The sequence below is a fragment of the Nannospalax galili genome, unplaced genomic scaffold (genome assembly GCF_000622305.1).
Source record: "Nannospalax galili isolate Female #2095 unplaced genomic scaffold, S.galili_v1.0 scaffold380, whole genome shotgun sequence".
Lineage (NCBI taxonomy): Eukaryota > Metazoa > Chordata > Mammalia > Rodentia > Spalacidae > Nannospalax > Nannospalax galili.
In genome coordinates this window covers 6,159,599-6,175,374 of record NW_008348568.1, presented here as the reverse complement: position 1 = coordinate 6,175,374, position 15,776 = coordinate 6,159,599, and the positions used below count along the sequence as shown (strand labels likewise).

At 43.7% G+C, this 15,776-nt stretch overlaps 1 protein-coding gene across 4 annotated transcripts in view; it reads left to right on the top strand.

Moving 5' to 3' along the window:
* Positions 1–200: 200 nt before the first annotated feature.
* Fam49b (family with sequence similarity 49 member B) overlaps positions 201–15,776 on the top strand; it is a 121,203-nt gene continuing 105,627 nt past the window's right edge. For 2 of the 4 annotated variants that reach the window (XM_008845475.3, XM_029569539.1), the window contains exon 1: positions 223–253. The gene's annotated coding sequence lies outside the window, so the exon portion shown is untranslated. Of the gene's footprint in view, positions 254–15,776 lie in introns of all 4 variants that reach the window. The other 2 variants (XM_029569538.1, XM_029569543.1) reach the window with 2 other exon arrangements.

Below are 15,776 nucleotides of genomic sequence, written 5' to 3'. Positions count from 1 at the left end.
ACCTTTGTAGGTGGCAACTTTGTGTCATGGTGTTGAAAGGTTGGACACGCCTGCATGGTTTGTACAAATGTGACTTGGGGCTTTGTTCCCCAGACCATGTCTCTAGTTTTGGAAGAAATAATAAGGGCTAGGATTAACTCGGGGCTTTTTGTGTGCTGACTGTTGTAGCTTGCTTAACCCTTGCTGTAACTCTTTTACAGGAGAAGAAGCTGAAGCCTGGAGTTTGAGTACTTTATTCAAGGTTACCACGGTGGTAAGTAAGAGAGCTGGGAGGTGACCCTGCCACTTTCCTCTAGGTCCTGCACTTCTCACTTCTGGGTTCTGAAGAAACAGCAGAATGGGTGGCAGTGGCTGGGCAGTGCATTTCAGTTCAGCAAAAAGCTCTTCTGCCCTGTTAATTCCAGCACATTCATATGTTTTTCCTTGAGTCTGTGAATTTTTGTTGAGAATCTGCAGGTCATCAGGTCAAATTACTAATTCACTTTAATTTAATTAATTTATTTATAAATTTTATGTGTATGAGTGTTGTGTGTGTGTGTGTGTGTGTGTGTGTGTGTGTATAAGTACACCTCATGTGTGCAGTGCCCGTGTAGGCCAGAAGAGGGTGTTGGGTCTCCTGGAACTGTAGTTACAGATGGTTGTTAGCTGCCACGTGGGTGTTGGGAACTGAACCTAGATCTGCTGCAAGAGCAGGCTATGCTTTTAACCACTGAACTATCTCTCCAGCCCCCAAATTATTAATTTGAATAACTGTGCTTTTGGAGGGCTCAGGGTACTTCCAGGCTTCCACTTATAGATATTACTAGTAACAGTGGTAGCAAAGATTTTTGGAACGTTTATTATGTGCTGATACTGTACCCGAGTGCTGTGCATGTACTCTCACACCAGCCCTACAAAACTGGAGGGAAGTACTTGTCCACTCACTCTTGGTGAGGGTCAAGTTGGTATTCTCATCTGGCTTTGAAGCCAGTGCTATAAGCCAGTGTGATCTGGTCACCCTCAGAGGGCCCCTTCAGGAAAATCATCTTCTCTTTGAGCCTGGTGTTCCCCAGCTGGCCAGGCACTTTGACCTTCTGTCTCCTTTTCCTGGGCCTTCTGGTCTCAGCTCCTTAGTGCAGTGCCCGGTGGTGGCCTCTGCTCTGGCAGCTTTTAATGTTTATTTTAATGGAGCTGAAGATACTGTAAAATGCAAATCCTAATTGTGTGGCGGGATGAGTTTTTAATATCATACCCATCTAACTGCCCCCAAATCAGGGCACTCAATATTTCCATCATCCCAGGAGTCTCCTATCATGCCCTTTACTGATGCCTGGGTGATAACCACTGTTCTGATTTTTGTCATCATAGATTTCTGCTTTGGACTTATCCAGACCAAAATATACCTATTGAACAAAAAAAAGATAAATAGTGTCCATGAGCTGGGTGTGGTAGTACACACCTTTAATCCCAGCACTTGGGAGGCAGAGGCAGGTGGATCTCTGGGAGATCGACACTAGCCTGGTCTACATAGAGAGTTCCAAGTCAGCTGAGGCTACAGTGAGACCCTGTCTAAAAACCAAAAAAAAAAAAAAAACAACCCCAAAATAGCATAGATGATCCTATCCTTTCGCCTAGTGGGCGTCTCTCTTGGAGCGAACATGTTTGGGAGGCACAGGCATCTCTCTCGGGTCTGCTGTCCTTCTGTTAGTCTTTCTTCTTATGGGTTTTAGAATTGAGCATCTTGTGCCATCAAGTATTTCCTGTATTTATAGATTTTAATTATCACACAACATGGTCCTTAAATCCAAGCCAATTCTTTCATATGGTGCTCAGCTTAAGAAACTTAGTCCAGTGTTGAAAGACTGACAGTGTGGGATACCGTGAAAGATGGTCTGCCAGGCTCCAGTGTGAGGCCTTGTGGGGTACCGTGAGAGATGGTCTGACAGTCTCCAGTGTGAAGCCTTGTGGGATTTTTCAAGCAACTTTTGAGTTTTCAGTTTTCATATTATATGCTGACTTTAGATGCTAACCCTGGAGTAAGCTTCCAAAAGTTTAAAATTTTTATTATTATTATTGTTGTTATTATTATTATTATTATCATTATTGGGTGTATGGCAGTGGAGGGGCATTGTATGCTATTTGAACATGTGTGGCGTCTGCTCTCTCAGAGGGTGGGTTTGTGTGGGTTCCTGGGATGGAGCTCAGGTCACCAGGCTTGCATGGCTTGCACTTTTATCTGCTGAGCCACCTCTCCAGCCCATAAGCTGCAATTGTAGTGTAGACAGAACTGAAGCATGAGTATGCAGTTACTGGATTTGATGACCTTGGAACTCTTTCTGGCAATGTGATAGACCAAGCTGATTTGCACAGGTACTTCCTGGCATGAATGCAAAGTTGATGGAAATAAAAGTATTGTCTTGGGGGAACCTATAAGAAAGGGAAATATGCCAGTGTCAGAAATTCAGAGAGAAATGTAAGCCAGAGGTTACACAAGAGCAGAAACAATGGCCATTCATGGGGCTTTTGCAGCCCAAGATCCCAGTGGCTGTTTCAGTGTTACAGTGAGCCCAGAACTGAGGCCTGACTGAAGGTTCAATTGAATTCAGGAGCCTTGAAGTTCTGACTTCTTCATGAAAAGGGGCTAGAAAACGTCACTACCTGGAAGTTTGCCTTGAGATGAAAGACTGTTACCCATAAGAAATTAAAACCCTGGAACTGTACTATTAATAGATATAGATATGGTATATATATTATATATAATATATATTTATTTATTACTTATAACATATGAGACCCTTCATTCTGAAGAGTTAATGTGGAAATTGGTCTAATTCCTTCCACAAACACAAACTCATTCCTTTCTTAAAAAAATTTCATCAGTGCATACCTGCCAGGACTCCTACAGAAAGGACCAACTTTACTTGAGATGACATCACAGTTAAAAATTAAACTACTCAGTAAACAAACCACTCCAAATTGCAAGTGACTGTGTCCTTTGAGACTATGAAATAGTATATTTAAAATGATTGAAGACTAACAATGGTATTAAAAGGTAAAAGATGAAAAAAAACTTTGAAAAGCAGCCAAAATGAAATGAGAGTTACATTTAAAATCTAACAAAAGGATTAAAGGAAAGATTGGACACAGCGAAAGAGAAAATTAGTGAACTAGAAGACTACAGTACATGCCAGGCACTCTTCTGTGTACTTACATAGCTCATTTGATATTCAGAACAAAAGTGTGAGAGACATCATTACCGCCATCTGTACTTTTAAAAAATATTTTAAAAAGTCTTTTTATTTATTTATGTGTGCATGTGTGTGCATACATACTGCATAAGTAGTGTTGTCTGTGGAGGCCAGAAGAGGGTGTCAGATCCCCTGGAGTTAGAGGTACATTTGGTTGTAAGCTGCCTGATGTGGGTGCTGGGAACTGAACTTGGATCCTCTGGAACAGTAGTGTGAACTCCTAACCACTGAGCCATCTCTCCAGCCCCGTGCCATCTGTGTTTTGTGGATGATAAAACTAAGGTAGTTAAAGACAGTTTCTTAAGGTTGTACATTTGTTTAGCGTAAATGGCAGTTTGGATTTGATCCCAGCAAGAATAATCAGTAAGAATAATCACTAAATGATAAAGGGATGGAACTATGAATGAATAGTAAAGAGGCATGAAGGGTGTTACTTCTGTCTACATAGTGGGACTGGAGGAAAGGTGATATTAGATGTCCTTGGGGTTTTCCTATAGTCTTGGAGTTCCAAGACTGTGTGACCAGCATCAAGGGTTACTCAGTGAAGGGTGGTGGAGCATCAGTTTCCACTGTGGTGTATGTTCATGTGCTGGTGATTGTTTACATCAGTCTCTCTGGGGAAAGGGGGAAAAAGGCTGATTTGCAGCATCTGCTGATTTTTATGGTAGACATAGTTACACAGTGACCAATTTCAAGCTACCACTATGATTTCTCTAAGCTGGGAGTTGGGAAGCAGGGACATGGTCAGGTCTCTTCTAGAATCAGCATGAACTGGCTTTATCACGGTGTTGGCTCAGATATTCCTTCTATTTTAAGCTCTGATCTCTGGATTGTGCATCCAGGAGTGGAATTTTCAGGAAGTGGTAATGTCGGGTGATTCATAGGGGCAAGAAGAGACAATGGGACAGAAGCAGATCTCTGCCTGCCTTTCTTCCCTTGCACTTGAAAACAAAACAGAAAACAATCTTGTGAATATAGGCAGAGAGCTTGGCATACTCCTTGCACTGCTGATAAGAGTGAAAATCTTGACATCTTTGAAGAGCAGTCGAGCAGTAGCTACAAGTGCACATGCCCTCTGACTCTGCATTTCTACTTCAAGAGATTGTTTTGTTTTGAGGCAGTCTGATTACGCAGCCTAAGCTGCCCTGGAATTTGCTGTGTGACTCAGGCTGGTCTCCAACTCCTGATCTTCCTGTCTCAGTTCCCTGAGTGTTTTGTTCATTGCATCGTTGTAATAGCAAGACCCTGGAAGCAACTTAGGTGTATTACTGATAGGGAATGATTGACTGTATATCCTTCCTTAAAGTAGGATGCCATCAGTACTGCTGCTCGAAATGGTAGGACACAGATGCTGAGAAGTGGTTTCCTGGATCTATTCATTTTTTGTTAATTACATTTGTTGGCAATTGCCTTCACATATATAATACATTCTGATTACCCCACCTCTCTTATCTCCCTCCTACCCCACCAACACACCTTCTTCCCTAGAAGTCCCTTTTCCATGTCTTTTTATTTTGTTTTGTGGCCCACTGAGTTTGACCAGGGCCATCTCTGTGACCAGTAGAGCTTGGTGAGCTCACCGGAGTGTTCATAACAGAGAATAATGACTCCCTTCTCCCAGAATCTATTGGTAGCCAGTGGTTCAGCAGGGAGGGGTAGGGCCCTGTATGTCCCTCTGCCATCCAGTCCTGACTGTTGTCAGCCTCAGTCTTGTGCAGGCCCAGTGCAGACAACCACAGCTGCCGTGAGTTCATAGCAGTGACTGTGTCATGCCCAGAAAACAGCATTTTGCAGCCCTTCTCCTTATCTTCCAACTCTGACATTCTTTCTACCCTGTTTCCTGTGATGCTCCCTGAGCCTTGGCTGAGGGTTATAAATACCCTCTTTAGGGATGAGCACTCAACATATTTTATCCTTAACATGTTGAGCAGCCGAAAGTCTCTGCATTACCACCATCCATTGCAAAGTGAAGCTTCTCTGATTAAGGCTGAGAGTTGTATGTGTCTATGTGTATAAATATAAATGTTTAGAAGGCAGTTTGATGCCATGTAAATGTAGCTAAACATTAGTAGTGAATCTTATTCTCCCCTGATACTATAAATCAAATTTATAGTATCAGAGAGTGTTTGGTTGTCCGCAGAGCAATTGTGCCACTATCACAGCAGTGAGACCATCTTCCCTGGCAGGCTACTATTGTAATTTGTAGGATTCACAGCAGAATAAGACTGCTGATGGCTTTTCTCCCCCAGCTGCCGGTATAGTACTTTGGCATCACGAAAACTAGCCAGCAGAGTGGAAGTGTCCAGCACACATCTGGCTCCATTTCTCTATGTCTTACAACCAAGATGTGTGGTGTCTTGAGCAGTGGTTTCTTATTGTCTAGTTTTGGTGGAAAACCAAGAGGAACAGCAAGAGCCTGTGTTGTTTGAGGGAAGCAGGAGTGGTGTGGGGTGGGATGGAGTGGGATGGGATGAGAGGGGATGGGGGTGAGGTGGGATGGGGTGAGATGGGGTGAGAGGGGATGGGGTTTTTGGGCTTCCCTGACTAACAACTCGTAATATGATCAGGGTATGTTCTTGACTTTATAGAAAAAGCAGCATACGGAACAGTATATATGGTAAGCGATCATATATGTGAAGAAAGAGGAATGCATAAGTGCCCTTACATACCACCTTCATATATACAGTGTACATGCTTGACTCTGCCTAGAGTGCTGCTGGGAGTCTGTAGTAGATAGAAGTTTCTGGGCTGTGTCTTTTATATCTATCTGAAAAATTTTAAAAACTTATTTTTGTTCTATGTGTATGAGTGTTTTGCCTGCATGTATGTAAGTGCATCATATGCATATAATACCTGCAGAAGCCAGAGAGGGTGTTGGATCCCCTGGAACTGGAGTTACAGATGGTTGTTAGCCACCATGTGGGTGCTGGGAACAGAACCCATGCCCTCTGAAGAGTATCCAGTACTCTTAATCACTGAGCCATCTCTCCAGCCTCCCCCTCCTTGACTTTCTCTCTTTTTTTTAGGGGGGGGGATTGAGTTTTGTTCTATATCCCAGGCTAGTCTGTAACTGACTGTGTATCCCATAGTGGCCTTGAGCTTGTGATCCTCTTACGTAAGCACCTAAGATTGTCATTGTGTGCCACCAAGCCTGGCTATGTAGCGCTTTTCTATTAAAAATGAATGGGGGCTGGGCATGGTGGCACACACTGACAACCCAAGCACTTGGGAGGGAGAGGCAGAAGACTAAGAGTTAAAGATTAGTCTGGGCTGCTTAGAGAGGCCCTATCACAAAACCAAACAAAACTGTCTGGGAGCCTGGGACAGAGAATCCCTCTCATTTTTAGAGGGAGTTAGCAGGGGAAAGCTAGTGCCAAGTGCCAGGCATGTCTCTCTGTTACTTGGTGTAGTCCACACCCAGGTTTACTGTAGGTTTCCCCATTGCCTGCTTCTCTCTAGACTGTCAAGCTACCCAGAAAATAGGTGATAAATATTTGTGAATCTCACTTTCAAGATGCGTGTGTGTATGACATACTTGTGTCAAGTCCTGGTGTGCAGTAGAAGGAGCCCAGTGGCACTCTTGGAGGGTAGTTTAGGAACAAGGGTAATATAGTTGCTTCTTAGTCGTTCGAGGGAGTCAGAAGGCTCTCAAACCTCCCTTCCACCTGAAACGAATCCCTGGCATCTCCTTTGGGACTGCATGGGCATATCCTGTCAGTATCTGTTGTTCCAACTGGAAGACTGTGTTTCTATCTCTGATATGTTTAGCAGGCAACAAAGGTGAGGAGAATTTGTCCCACCGTGTCCTGCTTTTTGCTCTCTTTGATCTGCCCACCTTCTATCCAGGGTATGCCATCAAAGGCCCTGGAGACACTAGCTTCTGTTCACTGACAAAGAGCAACATTTACAGCCTTTCTTAGCAAAATAGATGTTCCCAGAGGAGCTTTCATTGTTGTTATTGTTGTCGTCTGCGGTTGGCCACATGACTAACTCATCATGAGCTGTTTTATAGGACCAGAAACTTCCCTTGGCTCTCTCTTGTTATAGTTTGGAAATAAATCTCCTAAGTGGGTTATTCATCTTGAAAAGGCTGTTTTTATGATGCTGTTGTGATTTGATCAACAGTAATCCACATAGGCAAGGAGACAGGATGACAGTTTAAGCTTACAGAATCAACAGCACAAAACCTGACCTGAGTATTATTTAAGAGAGTCACATCATCTGTCACATTCCCCCAAGTGCTGGCTGTTTGACCTTGGCACTTTGCGGATATCCAGGCAGTGCTTTGTGGGCTCACTCAGAGTGCTGTTAAGTACTTGGAGTGTCATTGCCTGCTCTGCAAGCTGGGTTGCAGGGTTTTAGTTTACTGGAGGAGGTATGCGCATCAACAGTGTTATCTGACTCTCTCAGACAGTTATTCTGTCTTCATTGCCTGAGTAGAGATGGAAAGTAGGTTCAAACGCTGTTGCCCTGGGAGCCCCTTCCCTGATGCCCCTTTTTGTACTCAAGTTTCCCTGTGTGGAATTTGATTAGACAGTTATGTTACTGATTTTTCATAGCTGTAGTGGAGGGTGGCTGTCCCTGCGAAGATGTGAGCCTGGGAAGATGGCATGGATCATCCTGCTTCGTCCTTCGGTTCCCAGTGTCAGCCTGTGTCACTTACAGTAATTCAGACCTCTCATCAGGAATTCTTTCCATCTCCAAATAACCCCAGCTCAACTGGCTTCTGCAGAAAGGGGATTTGATAGTTTATTTGACGGAAAAGTCTAGAGATAAAATTTAAGGCATAGAGAATCCAAAGCTTAATGTCTTGCCAAGTCTTACATAGCTGTTCCTCTTTCAGCGCTGCCTTTCTGGATTGTGGTATAAGGTAGCTGTTGGCAGTTCTATCAGGTTAAAAGAGGTCACCTTCCTAAGAATTGCAGAAAAGTCTCAGAATTGAGTCTCCCTGCGATTGGGCTTTTCTGGATAACATGCCCATCCCATGTGAACTGGGTGCTCCGATAGGCTGTTTTAAGACCAAATACCTGCCCCTTGAAGAAGTTAAGCTGGAGTCTTTGTACCTCCTGGCACATAGACAAAAGAATGAGGCAAGGCGGTCATTCCCCACAGCAGTCTCAGAACCATTTGTAAGGGGTAGGCAGACAAAAGCAAAGGATGTCCAATATAGTAGGTTTGTAATCTGTTCACTGGATGAATGAATGCACAGATGAATGACAAAGGAGAGCGTGCTGCTGATTCTGCGAGCTGGTTGTATGGTACTTGGAGTGGGTTTAACAGATGGAGCCTTTGCAAAGACAAGGGATAAAAGACAGCCTTGAAATCCAGTCATTAAATGAGCCAAAATGTTTAACAAGAAATAGGAGAAAAACAGACACATGCAAGTGCTTTCTAGATGTCTGAAGGGCATTCATAGGCAGACACCGTGGCCGGGTCCCTACCCTGTGTCCTAGATGCTTTGCTTTCAACTCACTTTCATTTTTGTTAGACAACCAATATATGTTGAAAATGCAGAAATGGACGGAGGAGATGGCTCCAGCAAGTAAAGGTGCTTGCTGCCAAGCTTGACCGCTTGCTTCTTCCCCAGGATCCAATTGGTAAAAAGAGAAAATCAACTTCTGCAAGTAGTCTTCTGGCCTCCATGAATGCTCTGTGACATGCATGTGCATGAAAGCACTTACATTTATACACACATGCGCATACACACAGAGAGATAGACAATCTCAGTGTTACCATTTAGGCCCAATTGCTATTAGTATTTTTATATGTAGTCTCAATCTTTTATTTTGTTTTTTTTGAGACAGGGTTTGGTTATTCAGCCTAGGCTCTCTTTGAACTCTCAACAACCCTTTTGCCTCAGCCTCCCCAGTGCTGACATTATATGTGTATGCTACCATACCTGGCTCCTATTTAATCTTGATAATTAACGTTTAATCAGAGAAAGAAACTGTGCCTCTGAGAATTTCAGAGGCATGGGCACTGATGGGGGCAGAGGCCTGTTTTCTGCCAGGCTCAGACGCTCCTTTCATTTCTAGGTCTTTGGTTGTCTGCTGCCTGCCTGGCAGACTGTACTGTCCGTCAGGGTGTCACTAGAGGCTGAGCCGGGGAATCTTGGTCTCATCATTGCCCACATGTCCACTTGCTCACTTACTTAGTCAGTCGGTTACTCAGGAGCGATTTCACTGGGCACTTTCTGGGTGCTGGTGAATGAGGCAAGCCCCTGTTCTCCTGGAGCTGAGCTCCCATCCTTTCTGCTTGTTACTCCAGCAGCCCTCCACAGCAGAGGGCTGTGACATTGCCAGTCTCACTAGTCCTGCACCTCTGTCCTGCAGGCAGCCAGCAGCTGCAAAGCCAGGGAGCCTTGTTTCATACATGTAGCCTTATAGAAATGGGTATGTGTGGAGGGACGGGAGGCTCAGGTCATACATCCCCCTTTCTCACCCTTGTGTTTCTATGATAACCTTGGTTCCTGAACCTCAGAACAGAGCCCATGATATGCAGCAGGGTCAACCATAGAAAGGGAGGGAATATTCCATGACTGTGATCTCCCCTCGTCCCCCTGTGCTTTGGCATGGCTCCTTTATCCCAGGGACACAGGTGGTGTTACCCTGTTGGTTTGAGAGATGCATATATGTCCTGAGATGATTCAACCGGAGGAAGCTTGGAAATTTTGTTCAAGGGCTTTGGGAGCAACAGCAGCTCTTCCCTCTAAGCTACTGTGAAGGACAGGACCTGGAAACAAAGCCAGAACAGGAAGCTGGGGCTTGGCTGCGCCTGTGGTCTGAGCCTAGGCCTAGGTGCTGGCTCCATATCTCCTGGGCTTCGTCTCATTATCCTTGCCTGGGCTCTGGGGCTTTCAATCCTTCAGAACCCCCAGTAATTTGCTGTTTCATTTCTTCCATTCATTTATTTGAAAAAAGAACTTGTTTGAAGGCCTGTGTATAGAACTCTCTTAAGTCCTGAGATCCAGTGTGCCCAAGACCTACAAGGGTTCCTGCTCTGAGAGAATGTGAATCTGAGTTAGCTCATTGGGAATGCCATTATATTTCTGTCCAGTCCTTTGTTCAGTGAGTCATTCAGCTCGGCACCAGGATGGATCAGGTAGGACGCTCTGAGTCGCAAGTGACAGAACTCCCAGTTCCCAAGGGATAATTGCTAGAAGTAGTTAAGTGATTCACATAAGCACAAAGTGGAGAGGTAGGCTAGGTGCTAGGTCCACTTTCATCAGTGCCCTGGCTTTGTCTCTTTGTGATTCTGCACTTCGGTCTCCTGGCTTTGTTTTTAGATCCTGTCCTTCATAGTAGCTTAGAGGGAAGAGCTGCTATCTCTCCCAAGAGCCTTTGAACACAATTTCCAAGTTTCCTCTGGCTGAATCATCTCAGGACATACATCCATCTCTCAAACCAATCATGATGGCAGAGGAAAGGGGATAGCTTTGATTGGCTTAGACTGTGCAGGATCCACCAAAGGAGACAAGTCTGTGTGGCTCATTTGAGGGCAGATGCTACCAAGAGGCAATGACAGTCTCTTAGAGATCCCTGTGCCAGGACAGAAATACAAAGATGAGTCAGGAAGGTATTCACTTTTCTCATTAGAGAAAAGTGCATTTCTTGAAAGCTCAGCATTTTACGCATTTTCACAGTGAGTGCTCATCATGTCTCTGTCGAATGGGCAACTATTTCCATTTTACAGACAAGGAAACCAGTGTAGGGAGGTCAGGTTACTGCTGGCAGTCAGACCCTAGGAAGCCAGCCAGATGTCTCTGAGCTTGTGGATCCTACTTGATTTCCCTTTTGGGATGGTTTGTAGGGAAAATAGATTGTTAATAGAGACCCTGAAAAGGTTGTCTAATAATTCCTCTATAATAACCAGGACCTAGTTTCTGCTTTTCATTTGCAGTTTTTATTAGAGGAATCCTGCCTGCCTTTTTTCTCTAGTCAACTATAGATGGAAGAAAACTTTTCCTAGGCTCAGGATGTAACATAACTGAATGAGACCCCCAGAAAAGCAGAACCATTGTGAACTCAAGGCCTCAGAAGAGATAGTGCTTCAGATTTTTTTCACAGAAGTGGTTTTTCTCTTCTTTAACCTCTTTGCCTGAGGCTGCCATTTGTCTTTAAAGCAATAGAGTAACCATTATGTAATCTATACAATGCTTCCTTCCCTTGGGCCCAAGTTAACCCAACGCCTTAAAAAATGCAGAATATCTTTCATGTTGGCAAAGAGTACATAAAGCTAGCGGGATTCTTAAATTAAACTGCCAAAATAAGGGCAAACAAGCTAGGCTTTCCGGGTTTTCTCCAGACCCTGCGGAGATATAACATCCCACAGAGAAGGAAGGTGATTTGTTGAAAGCATTTGTGTACTGGGGCAGAATGTGTTCATGCTGTGCCCTGTGCCCATCACACATGACCCTGTGCTTCATGGTTAGGTAAAAGGACACCCATTTGTTCATTGGTCTCCTGGTCTCTTCTACCTCAGTAAACATCTTTGTCCAGTGGTGACTGATAACCATTTGACAAGTAAGGTTTTCTAACTTAGATGCTGTACTTTTTTGGGTTCTTGTCTGTCTTCCATTTTCTCCAGATGATGACTGATATGATTTACCTGTGTGAATTTCCATTGAGCTGTCTGCTTCTGCATCATGGAGAAAGAGAGGAACAAAGCAGTCTTCATTACTAAGAGCCTTTGGTAGATCTCCTCTGACCAGATTTACCCCCATCTCTTCCCATCAGTATAATTTTGGGATTATGATTTACTCTGAACATGGCATAGTGATTCAGTTGGACCTAGAAAAAATATGAGATAAAGATAAATTGGATATGAGAGATGCCTGAGGGAGAAAGGCTTAAAGACTTAAGGTTAAACGTCAGGTAAAGACTAGGGGGAGAAAGGTTATTGGGTTCCTTGTGATCCCAGAGTGTGACCTTGATGGTTATCATTAGGTATGAGACCGAATGCCTCTTTGTTTCCAGTATGGAGCCTAGCGCACTCTAATTGATAGAACCACTGCTGTCAGGATCCATGGCGCCCTGGATTGTGTGTGTGTGTGTACTTGTAATTATGGGTGTGCACAGAAATCTTGCTGCCAGTGACAATGATTCCCAAATGTTGTCTGCAGACTCCTCTGTAGTCTTTTCTTTTCTACTTCACCTGTAGAACTTTTAAATTCAAGGCCCAAGGCAACACACTAACAGATTTAATTAACAAGCTCTGGGATGGAATGGACACAGCATTAGTGTGTGTGTGTGTGTGTGTGTGTGTGTGTGTGTGTGTATGTGTACATGTACCCGTGTGGAGGTCAACTTTAGGTGTTGAATAATCCTCTTCTGGTGCTGCCCTCCTAGCTTTTTGAGGTAGGGTCTCTACTTGGCCTGGAACTTGCCCATTAGGCTAGGCTTGACTGGCCAATGAGCCCCAGGGTTCTACCTGTCTCTGCCTCCCGAGCACTGACCACACTTGACTTTTCTTTTTAAAATGTGAGTTTGGGAGGGATCAGATTCAGGCACTATGCTTACATGGCAAGCATTTCATTGACTGAGCCACCTCCCAGCCCACATCAGTAGTTTGTAAGCTCCTTAATTGATTCCAATTGTAGACAAGTTCTGCAACCACTGCCATATGGTATATAAAGTGTGATTATTACCATTTGAAGAGGTATGGTGATTGTGCTAATGACAGGTAAAAAGCCATCTCTGTATTGCCCAGCTGGGATCTCTAGGCCAGGCAGTCTGCTGAACATGTTACAAACATTGACACTTGTAGTCCTTCAAGAACTGTGTTCAGCAAGAATATTGCTAAGGGAGGTTGGAGAAGGAAAGGAGGGGCCATATCTTCAAACTTATGTTCAAACTGACCCAGATTGTCAGGTTAAGATCAGAAAGAGGAGGCTGCTGGGCTTATCTTGTTCACCCCAGAGAGACCACTGTGGTTATCGTCACTCTGAGATGGTTTTTTTGGTTGTTACCATAGCATAACCTGTCACATCCTGGTGGATACAGCTATCCTTTTAATAACCACAGTGGATTCAGGAGTCAATATTCAAAAGTATATTTTGCAAAGTTATACATTGAGCGTCAGTTTATTTTGACTTGTGGCTTGGAAGGAGAAAAGAATACAGTGAACCATGCTATTACTCTTTGGTTGATTGATTCATCCATGAAAACCATGGTAGGTGTCTCAAGGAACCAGGTTAAATCAATTAATAAAGCATTATCTTTTGTTTTTGGGTTTTTTAGTGTTTATTTATTTATTTATTTATTTATTTTATGTGTATGTGTGTATTGCCTGCATGTAGGTAAATGCACCTGTGTCATGCAATGCCCACGGAGAAGAGGCTGTTGGATGCCCTGGGACTGGAGTTATGGACAGTTGTTAGCTGCCATGTGGGTGCTGGGATTCGAACCCCAGTCTTCTGCAAGAATAGTCAGTGTTCTTAACTGCTGAGACATCTCTCCAGCCCCTATCTCGTGTTTTTGTAGAGCTTTTCTCAATGGAGTGCATGGCTCTCTGCAAACCTCATACCTCTGCTCCTGTATTTGATACCTCCTCGAAAGGTGGGGAGGCATAAATAGGGCTGTGATTACTGTAAGGTAAAAAAGAGGAGCTGAGTTGTGTTGACATGCTTACCCAGTATCCACAGTAATTTCTGACTGGAGCTTTGATGCATAATAGGAGTTCAGCAGGGAAGTAGGGGGTGCCAGGGAAGGTGTTCCTGGGAGAATGAACAACTTGGGCAAAGGCTCAACAGCAAGAAATTGTATTCATAAGACCTCTACAATCAGTTTAGTGTTAACCATCAAGAGTGGCGCCATTTCCCACATTACTACAGACTGGAAAATTCCATCACACAGGCATTTCATTCCACTCATGTTTTTCATCATGTAAACACATCTCCTAACATTTTTTTTAAATAATGGAAGACATTTGTATGTAATGAAAGCCTAGAAAAGATAACAATTTTTTTTTTTTTCCCCTGAGACACAGTCTCCATGTAGCCCCATCTGGCCTGGAACTTGCTATGTGGACCAGACTGGCTTCAATCTCAGAGGTCTGCCTGCCTCTGCTTTCTGAGTGCTGAGATTAAAGGCATGTGCCACTATGCCCAGCAAGGATAACAATTTAATTGGCCCCCTTTTACCCTGAAAAATCATAGCAGACACTATACCAAGGGTTGCACTTTGCTTATTATTAGTGTTTTTTTTTTTAATTTTTATTTTTTAACAGGATGGTTGATGCCTCACTGAGTCAGACTGCCCTTTGAAGATGAACTTAGTGGTCCTTTGGCAGTGTAAACCCAAATCTCTGTGAGCTTCATGGCTTAGATCCCAGGTCTGGTGATGGGTGGGTTGTGGGAGTTGGCTGTGCTTCTGAGAACGTACTCTGGGACCCTGGACAAGTTCCTTAACTCCATTTTTATAAATGTAAAATACTAGATTGAAGATGAATTCCATTCTGTCCATTTCTAAAACTGGGCAGTTTATTCAAAACTCTGATGTAGGCTGTGATGGTTAGTTTGAATAGTCAACTTGACACAATCTAGAATCACCTTGGAAAAGAGTCTCAGTGATGGAGTGTCTAGATCTGGTTGGCCTGTCAGCTGGTATGTAGGGGACTATCTTGATAACATTAATTGAGGTAGGAAGACCTACCCCCTGTGGATGGCATAGGCAAGGGGTCCTGAACTATGTAAGAGTAGAGAGCATGCATGCATTAATTCATTGCTCTGCTCTTCACTGTGGATCTAATGGGACCAGTTCTCTCAAGTTCCTGCTGCCTTGACATCTATGATGGACTGTAACCTGGGACTATGAGCTAAAATAAACCCTTTCTCCCTTAACTTGCTTTTGTCAGCATGTTTTATCACAGCAACAGGAAACGAACCTAAGACACAGGCACACATAGAACAAATGGCTCATTACATGAAAATACTAAATACAGAAATGGATACAACAGGTCGCTTCTGTAAATCCATGAGACAAGCCCAGAGCTTAGGCAAGGTACCATTCGCCTTTGCATTCATGTGAGTTGCAGTTGGGGAAGGGATGCAGTCTCTTGATGTCTCTGTTCTAACATGAAATCTGCTCCAGGATTTTAGAGGACGCTAGCTGAACCAGTTAAACTTCTTGACGTGGACCATACTATTTTTTGTTCTTTTTTTCCCTCCAGCCTAATGCAATGTATTTCCTTCTCTAATCTGAAAAAGTAGCTGTGAGAACCTACGTTCATTCACGCTTTTACTTCATGTGTGACTTAACCCATTATTCTGTTTAAAGATTTGGATTTCAAATATTAGGTCCAATAGCTAGTGACATAATAATTTATACTTCATTTGAGTGCTGATCAACTCTTAGTCCTCTGTGCTGCTTATTTGAGCTCCTGGTTGTAGGATGCAGCACCTTTAGCCCTAGGACTAAGCTAACTCAGGACTGAGCCATGTATGTTCCTGACTATGTGGCTGCAGCTGTGCACTGAGTCATTAGCTTTGGGTCAAGATTTCTACCAGGCTCAGCTTGTCATGTACAGAGGTAGCAAGACAGCTTGGCCTTT